The sequence below is a fragment of the Staurois parvus genome, unplaced genomic scaffold, assembly GCF_062004578.1.
Source record: "Staurois parvus isolate SC_StPar_1 unplaced genomic scaffold, SC_StPar_1.0 ptg000415l, whole genome shotgun sequence".
NCBI classification, from domain to species: domain Eukaryota; kingdom Metazoa; phylum Chordata; class Amphibia; order Anura; family Ranidae; genus Staurois; species Staurois parvus.
This window is the reverse complement of record NW_028318211.1, coordinates 3,062,059-3,075,040: the sequence shown is the minus strand read 5'-3', so window position 1 is coordinate 3,075,040 and position 12,982 is coordinate 3,062,059.

Below are 12,982 nucleotides of genomic sequence, written 5' to 3'. Positions count from 1 at the left end.
GGTAAAAAGTTTGTTATCAATATATATACTCCAAGGAGAGTATAAACAAATAAACAGGGATATCAGAAAGAATTGTCCATTTGAAACAATAAATCCTGTGTCAAAGTGCAGTAGTGCATGTGCCTTTAAGAATATCCACCACTTCTTATGGGTGCACACTCACCAGAACTCTGATGTATACAGGCATTGGTTACAAATTCTGTCACATCTGGGAGCAGGGGTAGTGGGGGTTAATCCAGCATCCTCTCAGAACCAATGGTGCGTGCCTCTTTAAATCTGGGGAAGATTTGCTCAACCACAGGAGCCAAAGGGATTTCTCATATAGTGTAGTATTTATTAGTAATCCATGGTAAGTAACACAAATCAGCATAAAATCAGTATTCCACGTGGAGAAATAAAACAAGAATCAAAATGGCTGGCGCTCCTTGCCCAGGAGTCGACGGCGTGACACCAGCAATGTGGCTCCACCCAACGTGTTTTGTGTGAGAGCACGTCCTCAGGGGTATGCCAATGGGTCACTGAGGAAGTCACATGATTTCAGTGACGCAACGTATTGGTACGTGGTGACGCAGCTTCCGGTACGCGGTGACGCACATCCGGCGTGGATGCCATCTTAGGACACCCAATATTCCTAACCCATGCAGTACACCCAAGCATGAGGTTTATATGCAATTTTGTCATGTTATACAAGTGAGTGGGCATTTGTTATTTAAAATAAAGGCTTTATTACTCTACTACACTATGGAGGATCTTTTGTCTCTCACCATGGTTTATGTGGGAGAGTATGTTATATAGCAGATGTACATATCGTGAGAGGCCGGGAGTACCGTGCTAACCACCAGAGAGGGGGACCAAGGGTGGAGTTCTACTAATACCAGCTATTGCCAGATAAGGATCCTGGAGTGATCCTGAAAGCGAGGTGGCCCAGTGGATCACTCAAAGGAGGTGAGGGGGCAATTTAGCCACTGAGGATATGTGTGCTGACATGATCACAAATTTCACAAAGTTTTCACTCTGCATGGAAGGTTGTTTTTGAAGCACAATTGATTTGAAGATTTATGGACTATTAGAGACTTTATCTGTTACATATATATTTATTTACCATTTTTATATATGATTGCTTTTTTATATTTAATTATTACCTTGGTCACCGTATGGTATTTATTTATTTTGCACAAGTCACTTTGTGTGTTATTTCCCCATTTTTAGGGGATTCTTGATATACCTACGTTAGTAGGAGGTGTTGAGGGGTTTATTTACACTTATTTATTTGTGTGTTATTGATTGCACTTTATAGAGGCCATAGAGATGACCTCAGTATGCACTTTTTTGAGCACTTTAGTTAGTGTGTACACCATTTACAGTAGATCTTTATTGAACTTATCACAAATTATTGTGTTGTGTGTGATAATTGCATGATTTATTTATTAGAATATTTTTATTATTTATTCAATGTTTTTTAGCGCTGCACTAACTTATTATTAGATATAACTATAAGCATTTCAATTACTGTGATTTTGTTTATTACTTTCACATCATGGACTGCACATTAATGTAGAACTATGGGCAAAATTTTTTTTTTATTATTTTGGATAGAGCAAGGGAGGGTTATAGTCTATGTTAGATTTTTTTTTCACCATTTGTAATCTCTGATGTGAAGGGGAGGCTCTGATGTGAAAGGGAGGCTCTGATGTGAAGGGGAAGGACGTCTAATGTGATGGGGGATTTCTGATGTGATGGGGGACTTCTGATGTGAAGTTATTTCTTGGATCATGTTCATTCATTATGAATCTGAGTTTTTTTTATACTTGTTTTGACAGTGCTCTATTGAGCAGGCTCTAGGAAATTTATAATTTAGTAATCTACTCCTGGGTTCTCCTGGATGGGGCTGACTCATCAGTATGATTTAATGAAGCAGAGCCAGGAAACATTTACATTAATGAACAGTTTTTGCAAACTAAAGCTCGAGGTACAATGAAATCACATGAACAGTCAAATACACTCACAGACCACTTTAATAGGTAGAGCTTGCTAGTGCCAAGACAATATACCCTATACTATTACACCACCACCACCACCAGCCTGAACCATTGATACAAGGCAGGAGGAATCCTTGCTTTCACCAAATTCTGACCCTAGCATCTGAATGTCGCAGCAACCAGTCTGCCCAGTCTCCTCTGTCCTCTGACATCAACAAGGCATTTTCATCCACACTGCTGCTCACTGGATATTTTCTCTTTTTCGGATCATTCTCTGTAAACCCTAGAGATGGTTGTGCATGAAAATCCCAGTAGATCAGCAGTTTTTGAAATACTCAGACCAGTCCATCTGGCACCAGCAGCCATGCCATGCTCAAAGTCACTTAAATCCCCTTTTTTCCCCATTCTGATGCTCGGTTTGAACTTCAGCAAGTCGTCTTCACCACGTCTAGATGCCTAAATGCATTGAGTTGCTGTTATGTGATTGGCTGCATATATATATGTAAAAACAGGAACAGGAAGTGAGCTGGGAGAGAATTGGAAGGAAGCTGGGGAGAGAAATTTGTGTGGAAAGCCAGGGACCCAGATCAAGGGTGGATGGGTGGGAAAAACACTTGTGGAAGTACTTCCACCAAAGGATCAAAGGTTGTGCAGCTCTTAACAAGGCTGGGGAAGCCCAACCAGTACTGCAAAGTAAAACAAAAAGAGAGCGCACCAACCTTGTGCATTGCCTCAATAAACTGTGATTTTATTAAAATGAGATATATACTCACAAACAAAGAAGTAAAACAAGTGTATAAGATCCTCAAGGGAACATTGAAGTACAAAACCAGTGCGAGTCACATCAAGAGCGGAGACTCTCAAAGTTCTGCTGACATGTTTTGAAGGGGGTCCCTTCTTCCTCAGAGCTAACCAAAACTCTGAGGAAGAAGGGACCTCCTTCAAAACTTGTCAGCTGAACTTTGAGAGTCTCCCCTCTTGATGTGACTCACACTGGTTTTGTACTTCAATGGGCCCTTGAGGATCTTATACGCTTGTTTTACTTCTTTTTGAGTATATATCTCATTTTAATAAAATCACAGTTTATTCAGGTAATGCGCAAGGTTAGTGCGCTTTTTGTTTTACTTTGCGGAATGCCAGAGGACCAGCCCAGGCTACAGAGTGAGTGAATGGAGGAAAAGGGAGGAATAGCTGATCTCTGAAATCGCCAAAGAGTCTGGAGAACTACCCTGTCGACCGGTGACCTGGAGTGCTGCTGTTACAAACAAACCCTACAGGAGGAAGCGCAGGACCGCTGGGAGCTCCCATCTACAGAGAAACCGCCAGTGACCCAAATGATGGATGAGAGAGTCCCATTCTCCAGTCAATTGAGTTGTCACTGACATTCTAATAAATCAGCTATTCTTTATCTAGTTACTGACATTGTTCACAAGTTACACATGTTGAGACCTAGTTCACCCGGCCTATTAGCAAACACATCTTCAGCATAATCCAGTCATCAGAATCTACTGCAGTGTCCACACACTGCGGGCCAAGCCACACTACTGCTTCTCTTGCATTTGGCCCATATTCATCAAGAGACACTTTCCATTGTTGACATTTGCAACCTTGGCCTAGAGAGGGATCAACCTTTACCAACAAGTGCTTCTGTCCACTCCTCAAACCTTTTATTTCAAATCTTCAGCTCAGGTTGTGTATTAAAGGGGTACTGCCCATGATGAATATTGCTTCAAGGGGTAGTGCCTGTTCTTGCATTAATCATTTAAGGAACTTCCACCTATTGCATTCAAGGAGAACTGAATTCTTGTAGTGCACCAACCTGGGCCCCAACAAGCGCGCAGAAGACCCTACACTGCAGTCAAAGGAACATTAATTTCCTGTTTTAAAGAGCTCTTTCTTTCTTTCAGAATTGAATCTGGTCACCAGCTTCTGGGGGCCCAAAGTGAGTTAGCCTTACTCTTTGGTAGTTCTTTATTCTCACTGGGGAAGGAGACATCTTAGAACTGAGGTCTTTTGGGTCAAATCCTGAATTGCAGGACATCTAAAGCTGATTGAGATTTTTGCTGTCTGTATTGACTGCTGCTTAAAAATTACTAAGAGTGATAACTGTTTTTATTTGCACACCTATTACTCTATGTTGCTTACTATGCTTACATTCACTTCCAATATAAACAAAACAGTAATTCACTCTAAACTGTGCATGAGTCTATTTTCTGGTAATATTCAGAAGGTTTACTCTGGCTAGAAGTGTACAGTGGTGTCAGCAGGGGTTGGGCTTTTAGAGTGGGGTCAAGAGCAATAGGGAACCCGAAAATAATTCAGCAACTCCTAAGAGGGTAGTGCTACATTAATATAAATTAATAACACACTTTTTATCATTTTAATACTGAATGGACAGTGATAATATCATGCAAATGACCAGTCCTTTAATCTCCCAAAATTAGTGTGCATCAAAAGTCGATAGTGTTCTTCAACTTGTAGATCTATGAATTCCTCATCCAACACAACATTGTGCACCACTTGTGAGCCTGCTTACCATGGAACTGATCTCTGATGTTTAAGATATCAAAAGAGGCAATATACTGTATATACACTCTTTTTAATATGATGGATCCCAATATTATGCTACTGATGGGATTCCACATGCTGAACTTGTGTTAACATTTGATAAAGACATACTTACAGTTGGAAGAAAAAGTATGTGAACCCTGTGGGATTACGTGGAGTTTTGCATGAATTGAGCATAAAATGTGCTCTGAACGTCATCTAAGTCACAACAATAGAAGAACACAGTCTGCTGAACATAATACTACACAAACATTAGATGTTGCCATGGTTTAATTGCACATAACATGTAAACATTCACAGTGCAGGGAGGAAAACGTATGTGAACCTTTGGACTTAATAACTGGTTGACCCTCCTTTGGCAGCAATAACCTCAACCAAACGTTTCCTATAGTTGCAGATCAGACCTGCACAACGATCTGGAGTAATTTTGGACCACTCCTCTTCACAAAACAGTTTCAGTGTAGCAATATTCCTGGGATGTCTGGTGTGAATCGCTCTCTTAAGGTCATGCCACAGCATTTCAATCGGGTTGAGGTCAGGTATCTGACTGGGCCACTCTAGAAGGCGTATTCTGTGCTGTTGCAGCCATTGTTTTGTTGAATTACTTGTATGCTTTGGGTCATTGTCCTGTTGCATCACCCATCCTCTGCGGAGCTTCAGTTGGCGGACAGATGGTCGTACGTTTTCCTGCAAAATGTCTTGATAAACTCTGGAATTCATTTTCCCATCAATGACAACAATCCGTCCAGGCCCTGAGGCAGCAAAGCAGCCCAAACCATGATGCTCCCTCCGCCATGTTTTACAGTAGGGATGAGGTTTTGATGTTGGTGTGCTGTGCCTTTTTTTCTCCACACATAGTGTTGTGTGTTCTTCCCAAACAACTCAATCTTGGTTTCATCTGTCCACAGTATATTTTGCCAGTAGTGCTGTGGAACATCCAGGTGCTCTTTTGCAAACTTCAAACGTGCTGCAATATTCTTTTTGGACAGCAATGGCTTCCTCCGTGGTGTCCTCCCATGTACTCCATTCTTGTTTAATGTCTTCCTTATTGTAGATGTGTCAAAAAAAATGTTAGCATGTGCCAGAGATTTCTGTAGGTCTTTAGCTGACACTCTGGGATTCTTCTTTACCTCATGCAGCATTCTGCGCTGTGCTCTTGCAGTCATTTTTCCAGGATGACCGTGCCTAGGGAGAGTAGCAACAGTGCTAAACTTTCTCCATTTGTAGACAGTCTGTCTTACCGTAGACACATGAACATCAAAGCTTTTGGAGATACTTTTGTAACCCTTTCCAGCTTCATGCAAGTCAACAATTCTTGATCGTAGGTCTTCTGAGAGCTCTTTTCTGCGAGGCATGGTTCACATCAGACAGTGCTTCTTGAAACCAGTAAACCCAAAACATGTGTGTGTTTTTTAAGGGCAGGACAGCTGTCAGCAACACATCCAACATCATCACACTGATTGGAGTCAAGGTTGGTTCACTCCTGGCTCCAATTAGCTCTGGGAGAAGTCATTAAGCTAGGGCCTCACATACTTTTTCCTCCCTGCACTGTGAATGTTTACATGTTATGTGCAATTAAACCATGGCAACATCTAATGTTTGTGTAGTATGTTCAGCAGACTGTGTTCTTCTATTGTTGTGACTTAGATGACGTTCAGAGCACATTTTATGCCCAATTCATGCAAAACTCCACGTAATCCCACGGAGTTCACATACTTTTTCTTGCAACTGTAAGTTTTTATCAGCACAACTGTCAGCATAGGATGTTTAATCATGAAGCATGAAGCAGCTTGTACTGTACTGTATATGGTTAAAAGGAAATGTTTGTACAGACTGCAAATATGCTTTTGGGATTGTACACAATTTTGGGTCCTATCTGGAAGGCAAGAAGAGCTGCCTGACGTGTCGGGGAGCTAGTCAAGCATGCAAGCCAAAATAGAAGAGTTGTTTAAAACTTTTTTAAGCCCCTTCCAGTTGCCATTTTGACACACACCACAACAGGTAAGATAAAGGCAGATGTTAATAGAGCAGTAGATATTGTGGGGTGAGAACACCTTAGTCTGTCTACAGACCCAGGCATCTGGTAAGGAAAAGTTACTGTGGAGAAAGGCCTGTGAACTTGTGTGACCTGAGGATGTCTCCCCAGAGCTCTTTTCTCCAAGGCAACGCAACTGGCCTATAGATCAGGGCATTGTTCCATGGAGGCAATAGCTAACTGCATAGGTAAGCTATGGATAGTCCCAGGGTTTCCTACCTTTGCTGTCCAATTTTAAGCATCTTACTTGACCACTGCTGAATACAATTTAGAAAAAACTGTGACTGTCCCTTTGAGACACTCCCCAAGGCCTGAGTTTCCCTTTTGCGACCCCAGATAGATTATTTTCAACTGCCAGAATGTGAATCCTATGATTATGTTTTGGTGGTTGTTGACACGTTCTCAGTTTGGCCTTAAGCATGGCCTGTGTCAAAAGCCACAACCAAGGAATGATTAAAAAGTTATTTTCAGAAGTTGTCTGCCACAATGATATATCCCTGAGTTTACTGAGTCAAAAAGAGACTCACATTTTTTAATAGAAATCATAACTAACATTTTGATCAATTAAATGTTACATATCCCTAAGCATCTCAGAGTAGCGGTAAGGTCAAAAAGAAGAACACATAAAAAGAGTTAATAGAATATCTAAAAATAGACTGACTAAGATGATAGAGGAAACAGAAAACTTGGATAGGGTGTTTCCTCCAACCATTTACACCTGTGCTAAAACCCATTCCCCACACTCCAGCGGCTGTATTTCACACAACCATATGCTTATACCAATATTACTCACAATATACAGTGCTCCTATAGTGGATTATGTACAAAAAATATATTTTATATCTGTAAATACACAAACTCCTGAAGACGTCATTACGATGGGCTTTTTTCAACGAGAACACAGGGGAATGCAGTTCCGGCACCTCCAGCACTGAATGTATGTAATGGCAAGGGCTGCTGGGGTGTACTGGAGGATCTATTGGTGCTGGCTGCTTGGGGATCAATTGTCACTGAAGGGGATCTAATTTTGTGTAATGGTCTATTGTTGCTAAACTAAAAATGAAAAAAGTGAGCGCTCTTAAAACAGCAGCCGTAACACCAAGGCAACCAATAAAAACTTTCAGAGTACAATATAAACTAGAAAAGCTACAATTTCTGGGGAAATTGTGTGAAATGTTCTTGCCTCCACCAGTAGTCTACAACTGGAGTGGGCGGAGTAACTGGGTGGAGTGGCTTGTCACTCTGCTGCCTGCTCACACACCTGGGTTCCTATGGCAACTCACTCTACAGCAAGGGCAGAGAAGAGCAGTTAATAACAAACTGCTCCAACTTGCTCACTTCACTGGTGGTTGCCATCTTCAAACGGTTGTGGTTTAAAAATTATAAATCCTACACCGAAGAGCTTTATATTGTGAGAATCACAAGACCCAGACCTACATTGTGATGTCTCTGAAATATAAAAAATGAAGGCACAGTCGCAGTTTAGAAATTGCCCTTCAAATTTGAGGTGGCTAGAGTGGAGTTTCAATGAATGTCAATGGGCGGCGTGAGTTGCAAACAAATGGTCATATTGTGAAAACTATCAGGACTATGGCTTAGCCGTGGACATTTTTAGTGGCAGCAGGGATAGCTGAACGTTTTGATATAAGATTTGTGTAGGTGGGCTTGAAAATGAGGAAGTGACGGCAGTTTAGAAATCATGTCCTGATTTTTCAGCTCACACTCTAGCTTTTGTCAGCTCCCACTCTAGTTTTGAACATTCCGCCATTCATTCCTATGGGACCAATTTCACCACAAAAACGCCGATATTTCGTGAACCATTCGGCGAAACGTTCCACAAGTAATAGCACACCAATCGGGAACAATCCGCACGTTTTGGTATATTACTGTCTATGTAGTGTAAAAACTGTGGAAGGAGTTAGGGTGGTAAATTTGGCTATAATAATAAGAATATATATGTGAGATAACAGTAAGTGGTCTTGCCATGCAAGAACACTTAATAAGAGGTGCAGCGCTATGAAAGTATTGATAATAAATGTCCACAAATGTATAAAACATATCTAAAATATTCCTCTGTGCAGATCAGGGTAGTAAACACAGGTGCTCCGAAAAGATATGGTAGAATTACGCGCTCACCAGATGCGTAACATAAATATGCATTATATATATATGTGTAGAGGTCTCCTTTAGAATATGGATCAGGTCCTGCCACAGAATAATCCTCCCTCTAGGTATGGTGGTGCTGTCAGTAATTCCGGAGGTAGTACAGGATCCAGCTAGACCAGAGGTCCCTTTAAGGGATGGACGGGTGTAGATATCAGCATTAAGGAACTCCCCTCTCTGGCTGTTGATGGATGGCTGGATCAGGATGGGCTCTAAAAGTAAATACCTCTTGTTGCACTTTTTATGACTGTTGCCTGTGTCTGGTCTGTGTTTGAGAAACCTATTGTTGCTGGTGGGGATCTTTTGTTGATGGGGGTCAATTGTTGCTGGAAGGGATCTACTGTTGAGGGAGTGGTCTGTTGTCAATTCTTGTTGGTATTTTGTTTTGTTAACATTAGCAAATTCCATACAAATTATTTAGCACCACAAAATGATACTTAGCTCTGTATTCTCTAAAAGGAACGGTAATGGTAGGTGAGTATGGGGGCAGAGACAAGAAGTGACTCAGAAAGGGGGAGTTCCCGCACCTTTTTTTGTGAGAAAAAAAGCCCTCCTGGTAAATATACGTCCTGAGTGTGACAGTCAGTGCTGTATATCAATCAGTCCTCTTTCCACTAAAACCCAAGCAGACAGGAAAGAGGCACAGTATATTGACTACAAGCCAGGGCTAGAAGTATTGTTGATGACGGGTTGAATCCTTTTAAAAGTCTAGAAGGTTTTGGAGATCCCTATGGTAGTGTATTTTCATGGTTTAAACAAGTAGGGATGCTGATTTTCATGGCCATTTTGCCTATACTTGTATTTACCTAGCAGTGAAATTGCATATGTGTCTGAGCCAGGGTCGGACTGACAACTCATGTGGCCCCCGGGCAATAGGGGATCATGGGGCCCCTGTATCCTTGCTCAAACTCAAAAAAGCCTATGAAAAAGGTACCAGGGGCATCTCATGGGGTCCCCTACTGACCCCGGACCCTCGGGCAGTGCCCGAGTTTTCAAATGGTCAGTCCACCCCTGGTCTGAGCTTAAGAGCAAGCAAAGGTACATTTCCCACTGAAAAGAAGTCCATCTTGCTGATAAAACACACTTTTGTGAAATTAAGACTGTTTCATAAAAGTGTCAAGGGAATGGAGCTTGTGCCACAGAGGTCCCCAGACATAGGTGTAGGTCAACAGTCCACTCATCGGAAAGTACCTTGATGAACTAATGATGGATGATAGTTGTCCAGGGTTGGGCAAAAGGGGGGAAATGTGCAAATGGCCTAAAGTTATACTTTAAAGATTCCTTGTTTTATTTCTTATACACGTAGAGTTCTCCTTTAACAACTTGCCCTCCAGGGGATTTACTCCCCTTCCTGACCAGGCCATTTTTTGCGATATTTTAACTGACAATTGTGCAGTCATGCAACGCTGCACTCAAATGAAATGTATGTCCTCTTTTTCCCACAAATGGAGCTTTGTTTGTGGTGGTATTTGATTGCCTGTGCATTTTTTATTATTTGTGCTATAAACAAAAAAAGACCAACAATTGTAAAAAACAAACAATATTTTTTACTTTTTACTATAAAACATGTCCAGTAAAAAAATTTAAAAAATAAAATTTCGTTATAAATTTAGGCCAAAATGTATTCTGCTACATGTTTGCTAAAAAAAAAATCCCAATATGTGTAAATGAATTGGTTTACATGAAAGTTATAGCATCTGGAAATGGCAGTATATATACTGGAATTTTTCTTTTTTATACTAATAATGGTGGCGATCAGTGACTTATAGCGGGACTGCATCTGGCATTCTGACCCTGGGTGGGAACTGCCTAACTGTCACTGACATCCCCATTGACACTAATACAGTGATCAGTGCTAATAAAAAGCACTGACGCTCTACTAATGACACTGAGGAGGAAGGGGTTAACATCTGGGGAGATCAAAGGGTTATCTGTGTGCTGTTTTACTATGTAAGCATGCCGCTTTGTATTGCTCTGTCTGCTTCTCTCTGCTGCCTCTCCCGCCTGCATTTGCACCCAGCCACAACGCACAAAATGTGAAAAAAATCTCCAAATAATCCTCCCGCTTTGATCCCTCTCCCTTCATTGTCCCCCTTCCTAACTATTGCACCCCCATGCAGCTCTGCTGGTCGGTCTGTCTAGCAGATTGGATGGCCATCAGGTGTAAATGGATAGGCGTTCCATTTACATTTGACGGTCCATTTACATCTGACAGCCCATAGAGGACAGGGGGCTGTTTCTGTGTCCGCTCTGCATAAGTGGAGTGGACACAGAATAACCATCTGCTTGCTCAGCAGGGATCAGCAGACAGATTCCCTGCTGAGCAAGCAGGTTCCTGCAGAGTCCTCCCTGTGTAGAAAGGGCCTAAATGTAGATTTAAGCATGTGTCTAAATCACCCTTGAAGCCTGATCCGCATTTTGATCATGCTCCAGAGCTGGGGCGGACTGACCATTTGGAAACTCGGGCACTGCCTGAAGGCCCGGGGTCAGTAGGGGGCCCCATAAGATGCCCCTGGTACCTTTTTCATAGGCTTTTTTGAGTTTGGGCACGGACACAGGGGCCCCATGATCCCCTATTGCCCAGGGGCCCGTGAGTTGTCAGTCCGCCCCTGGTACAGAGTCTACTGACAGGCGGTGAGGAGACACACTGCTTCCTCACCACCTGTTTTAGCCCCATTTTTGTCAACAAATGCACAGTAACCACATGTATTGCACGCAGTTGTGGGGCATTTGCAGAGCTTCCCCATTGACTTGAATGTGTAGCATTCGGCGGGCGGGTGGAATCGCTACAAGTCGGGTCTACTTTGCAGCAAGAGCAAAGCAAAACAATACAGCCACAGCATGTAAACACCCCTATCCACTGTCTATTGCACCTTAAGGGGGGGGTGGTTGGCTGGTGTCACAAACACAGTTCAGCAGCACATTTTTTCCACCCCCCGCCCAACCACAGGTCCAAACAAGGACTTCATTCACACAGGGAATACTACAGTGAGGCTATGTGATGCCATGTTTACCTGCACAGGGATACACAGGTTTTTCATACATCCCCATGCAGACAGTCTCATCCATGTCAATTGGGACACAGCAGCTACATGGGAATGCACAGGTGTTCCATGCATTCCTGTGCAGGCAGTCCCATTCATGTCAATTGGGATGTAGCGGCTGCATGGACACAGTCGCTGCCCCCAATTTAACATACATGCGTACATGGGTGCATGTCCTTGAACTCACACTGTCTGCATATGGGGCCATGCACCTACACCCACACAGTTGTCAGATCTGTCCTTGCAGCCGCTGCATCTCAATTGCCATGAATGAGACACCTGTGTGGATAAACATGGCCCTCCATACAGCCCTGCATGGGCATACACTTTGGAACACCCCATGTGAACAAGGCCTTAATAGGAATTTAGCAGGAATTTAGTAATTTTTGTTGTGTTTATGTGTGCTAATAAGAATTTTAGTGTTTTTTTAACCACTAGGGGACCACCACCCACAGTACATATATTGCGTGATCCTTGTTTACATGCTAGGGGGCGCAGGCACCGATCACGGCCGCGGGTGTCAATCACCGGGTCCCGGCCGGTGATTACCCGCCGGATCCCGGCGATTGCTGGCAAACAATTTGTTTTCAGTGCAGCTCTGCTCCCTGTCAGTTCCCAGCTCACTGTTCCAGAGAGCAGAGCTTAGATTTTCGGGACAGTGTGCAACAGTGAAGTACACCTCTGCCCGCCCACTCACCCACTAGTAAAATATTCCCCTCACACAATTAACCCTTTGATTGCCTAAGAAAGTTAACCCCTTCCTCCCCAGTGCCATTATTACAGTGTCAGTGTTTTTTTTTTGCACTGATCACTGTATTGGTGTCACTGGGGATGTCGGTGACCCCAAGTCAGTTCCCCCCCAGTGTCAGAATGTCCACCGCAGTACCGCCATAAGTCGCTGATCACCGCCATAAGTCACTGATTGCCGCTATAAGTCGCTGATCGCCGCTATTATTAGTATACAAAAAAAAATCCAGTATCTATACCGCCATTTGTAAACGCTATAACTTTCACGTAAACCAAGTCATTTACATGTATTGGGATTTTTTTTTAGCAAAGACATGAATACATTTTGCTGAAATTTATGATGAAATTTGATTTTTTATTTTTTTTACTGGACATGTTTTATAGCAAAAAGTCCAAAATATTGTTTTTTTTCCTTAAAATTGTTGGTTTTTTTATAGCGTGAAAAA